Source organism: Pteropus vampyrus, unplaced genomic scaffold (genome assembly GCF_000151845.1).
Source record: "Pteropus vampyrus isolate Shadow unplaced genomic scaffold, Pvam_2.0 Scaffold63, whole genome shotgun sequence".
NCBI classification, from domain to species: domain Eukaryota; kingdom Metazoa; phylum Chordata; class Mammalia; order Chiroptera; family Pteropodidae; genus Pteropus; species Pteropus vampyrus.
In genome coordinates this window covers 574,343-579,538 of record NW_011888844.1, presented here as the reverse complement: position 1 = coordinate 579,538, position 5,196 = coordinate 574,343, and the positions used below count along the sequence as shown (strand labels likewise).

Sequence of the window (5,196 nt, the reverse complement as noted above, 5' to 3'; positions counted from 1 at the left end):
AAGGTATTTTACTGCCAAAACTGGTCTATGAAGAAAAAAGGTGGCTGCTTCTTCAAATTTCCAGACAAAAGGAAAAGCTACTAGAAATCAAAAGAATCAGGAAAATATGACACTACTAAAAGAACAAAATAAATCTTCAGGGACTGACACTAAAAAAGATTGATGAACTACCTGAATAAGAATTCAAAATAATTAACTTAAAGATGTTAAATGAAATAGAAGAGAACAAATATAGATAACTAAATGAAACCAGAGAAATGATATATAAACAAAATGAGAATATCAACAATAAAAAATAGAAATTATAAAAAAGAAACTAACGATAACACTGGAGTTGAAGAATACATAACTTTACTGCAAAATTTAAGAGAGGTTCAACAGAATACTTGATCAAATAGAAAAAAAAGAGAATCAGCTGACTTAAAGACAGGCCAATTGAAATTATCTAGTTAGAGGATAACAAAGAAGAAAATGAAAAAAATATGAAGAATGCCTACAAATCTTATGGACCACAATCAAATGAACCATTATATTCAAAGGGATTCCAGAAAAAAAAAAAAAGAAGAAGGAAATAAAGTACCAAGAAGCTTATTTAAGTTAAAAAAAAAAAAAATGGCAGAGAAGTGTTCAAGAAGACCCTGAACTTATCTCCTTCCACAAACTCGCCAAATCTATAGCTAAATATGGATCATTTCTTTTTGAAAAATATCTGAAAACTAGACGAACAACTCCTTCACCACAAAAAAATAAAATAAAAGAACCATATCAAAGTGAGTAGAAGAGGTAGAGACATGCTCTCACCAAAAGAAAAAAAAATACAGCTGGTACAGCAACACACAGTAAGGAGGGATCTCGCAGGTCTGGCAATTCTCCCAAAGGAGCAAGCAGTTTTTGCCCCACATCAGGCACCCCAAGCCTTGCGATCTTTACTGGAGCACAAACCCCCAAAATGTTTGGCTTAGAAAACCAATGGGACTGATGTCCAAGAGACGCAAAGGATTATGGGAAACTTAGATTCTTCAGTTAAAGACATCACATATAGTCTCACTTGCCCAAGGACCCAGTGAAAAAGAATTCTGAAAAGCATCCAGACTATATGTGAAGAAGATTCATTTGATAATCTTAAAGCAGCTCCTGGGGTGGGGAGTGGCATTGGACGGTTGAAAATCTCTCCGAGGACAAAGTTACTGGAAGGTACAATTTTTGCATTTACTGTCCACACTGAATAGCACAGGTGGGCAAGCTTGGGTGCAGCACCCTGCTCCTGCTTTGCTAAAACAGGCAGAGGCAAGTAGTCATGGCACTATCTCATTGCCTTGATGAGGTCAGAGAGCATGGGTTGTTGCAGCTCTCTCTCACTCCCTGGCTAGGGCCTGAAAAAGCAAGTGATCAAAGCATTCTTTCACTCTCTTCCTAAATCTAATGCATCTACGTGCACAGACAATACAATCTCCTGCATCATCGCTGAACCCCATGGGTGCATGGATTTAAAACATTTCCCTGCTATCTTGATGTAGAAGGCAAGAGAGTCCTGCCCCCCTACATGCTCCACCTGCCTTACTAAAGCCAGAAGATATGTGTAATCCACTCAGATGACACCCTTTGATCACCTGGCCCTGGTGGCCAAGGGGGCTGTTGCTTCTGGGCTCCAAGAAACTGTAAAAATCAGAAAGGCAGTTCTTGGCAGGCTATGATCCTCAGAGTACTGCACGAACAGCCAGCTGAAGCAACTGAAGCACAACCCCTGTCTCTCTGTTATATAAAGAACTATTCACTTATCTTGGAGCCTCAGCCTGTGAGAAGGGCTTCAAATTTCCCAACACATCTAGAGGCTATGGAGGTTCTCCCAGGGAACATAAGTAGGGAGACATCATCGTTGTGCATCCTTTGGCCTCACCTCAGCTTAATGATACATCCCAGAAAGGAGCTTATACATATATCTAGAGCCTTGATTTTTTTTCAACTGTTGCTGATGGACACCTCCAGATCTCCTGGTTTAGAGAATAGCAGTTTATGATGGCAGCTCCACAGGACTGTACATATTCTAATACTTTAAAGTAAGCTGCCTGAGAGTCTGGCTTCCACACAGCCTGAAACTAGGTACTGAATGACATTCTTTACCTTAGAACACTAAAAGATCTTGGCACACCCTCAACAGTAGAGACTTATGAGAAGAAGTCAGGCTGTTTAGAAAATCACAGAAGTTTGAGAGACAAACAAGAGCTAGAGCAAGATTGAAAGATAAGATTGATTACCTACACAAGGGCACTTCTTCAAAACTAAGAAAGTAACAATTTTATATAATACATAGAAACAAGCACATTTATTCAGCAGAATGAGGAAAGACTTAAATGTATTTCAAACAAAAGTACAAGACAAAAACCTTAGAAAATGACAATAATACAGAAATAAGTAATCTATCTGACAAAACATTCAAAATAATGGTCATAAAGAAGATCATCAAATTCTAGAGAAGAATGGATGTATGAATATATTGAAAAAGATAAAGAGATAAAATATATAAGACAGTACCAAACAGAACTCACAGAGATAAAGAATATAATAACTGACCTGAAAAATGCCCTAGATTTCAATATCAGACTGTATACAGCAGAAGAATGGAAAAGTGAACTGGAAGATAAAGCTTTTGTAATTCACACAAACAGCAACAACATAAAAAGTTATAAAAAGTGAAAATGGCTTAAAATACCTATGGGACAATATTGAGAATAATAACATTCACAATACAAGGGTCCCATCAGAAGAAGAGATAGACAAAGGGACAGAAAACTCATTTGAAGAAGTAATGACTGTAAATGTTCCTAACTTGGGGGGAGGAGGCAATTATCCAGGTCCAGAAAGCCTAGAGTTTTTCAAGTAAGATGAATAAAAACAATCCTCACAAAGACACATTATAATTAAATTTTCAACATTTAAAGATAAAGAGAGAATCTTAAAATCAGTAAGAAAAAAAAACAACTTGCTACATAAAAGGAAACCCCCATAAAGCTATCAGCAGATTATTTAGCAGAAACTTTGCAGGCCAGAAAAAAATGACATGACATATTTAATGTGTTAAAAGAGAGAAAAACAACAACAACAACAACAAAACTTTCCAACAAAGAATACTCTATCTACATAATAAAATTATAATTAAAAGTTAAAGGAGCGATAGAGTTTTCCAGACAAGTAAATGCTAAAAAAAAATTTTCACCACTAAACCAACCATGTAAGAAATGTTAAAGGGACTTCTCTAAATAAATGTATCTAATTATTAACAAAAATTATTCATAACTGAAAATCTCGCTGGTAAAGGTAAAAATAAAATTAAAATAGTGGATTAATCACTTATAAAGCTAGTATAAAGTTTAAAGACAAAAGTAGTAAAATTAACTAAAACTACAATAATTATTTAAAAAATATATAAAATATACTTATGTAAAATGTGACGTTGAAAAGGTTAAATAAGTCTACGGCCATGCTACCCTGAACAAGCCCAATCTCGTCTGATCTCAGAAGCTAATCAGGGTTGGGCCTGGTTAGTACTTAGTTGCGAGACCATCCAGGAAGACCAGGTGCCGTAGGCATAAAAAATAAATTAAAAATAATAAATAATAAGGGATTGTAAGCTGACAAGGTCCTTGCAATCTGTGAGGTCAACCAAGGGTTGCCCTGCCAAAAAAATAAATAAATAAATAAATAAATAAAATAAGTATGTGGGGAGTAAAAATGTACAGCTTTGGAATGTGTTTAAATTTAAGTTATCAACAAGGTAGCAGAAAATACCCGATTAGAACAGCAAATAGAAAAAAAATAATTAAAAAATGAGACTATTTTAAGAAACCTCTGGGACAACATTAAATGTAACAACATTCTCATTACAGATGTTGAAGAGAGAGGAAAAGTGACTGAGAACCTATTTGAAGAAATAATGACTGAAAATTTCCCTAACCTGGTGAAGGAAATAGACATACAAGTCCAAGAAGCACAGAGAGTCCCAAATAAGATAAATCAGAAGAGGCCCACACCAACACACATGATAATTAAAATTCTAAAAGATAGAGACAAAGAGAGAATCTTAAAAGCAGCAAGAGAAAAGCAGTTAGTTACCTACAAGGGTGCTTCCATAAGACTGTCAGCTTTTTCCTCAATAGAAAATTTGCAGGCCAGAAGGGATTGGCAGGAAATATTCAAAGTGATGGGAACCCAGGACCTACAATCAAGATTACTCTACCCAGAAAAGCTCATTTAGAATCAAAGGACTAATAAAGATCTTCCCAAACAAGACAAAAAAGCTAAAGGAGTTCATTATCGCCAAACCAGTATTACAAGAAATGTTAAAGGGACTTTTTTAAGAGGAAAAAGATGGTGGTGGGGGAGAACAACAATATGTATGCCCTTTACCTAAATGCACTAAAAGGAAGTATTTATCTTCTTTATTTTTAACAATTAAAGTGACTTTTGATAGATGATTGGATAAAGAAGATGTGGTACATACATACAATGGAATACTACTCAGCCATAAGAAAATATCAATATTTCCATTTGTGACAACATAGATGGATCTTGAGATTATCATGCTAAGTGAATTAACTCAGATAGAAAAATTTGAGCCTATGTGACTTCACTCTTATGTGGAATACAAAACTTAAAGCAACAAACAAACATAACAAACAAACAGAAATTCATGGTGTCAGTGGAATAGAGGTTACCAGAGGAAAAGGGAGAGTGGTTGTAGATGGGGTAAATAGAGTCAAATATTTGGTGATAGAAGTAAATTTAGCTTTGGGTGGTGAACACACAATGCAATATACATATGAGGTATCATGGAATTGTATTCTTGAAACTTATTTGATTTTATTAACCAATGTAATGCAATAATTTTACTAAAATAATATTAAAATTTAAAAATTAAATAAATAAATAAAATAGTCAAGTGTATAAGATAAAACTAGACAGATTTATGGTTGCCAGGGAAAGCATGGAGGGATATGTGTAAGGTTGTTCAATAAATATAGTTACAGTTACATAAGATGAGCTAGTTTCAGAAATCTACTGATCTGCTGCTCTTATTTTGAATCCTGAAATATTACATAATTCATTCATTAGTTTTAACAGTTTCTCAATGGAGCATATGGGATTTTCTATATAATATGTTATGTCATCTACAGAGAGAGAATGTTTTACTTTTTCCTT

At 34.6% G+C, this 5,196-nt stretch overlaps 1 pseudogene; it reads left to right on the top strand.

Moving 5' to 3' along the window:
* The first annotated feature begins 3,468 nt into the window (after positions 1 to 3,468).
* Positions 3,469 to 3,587, top strand: LOC111740471 (annotated as a pseudogene).
* Positions 3,588 to 5,196: the final 1,609 nt, after the last annotated feature.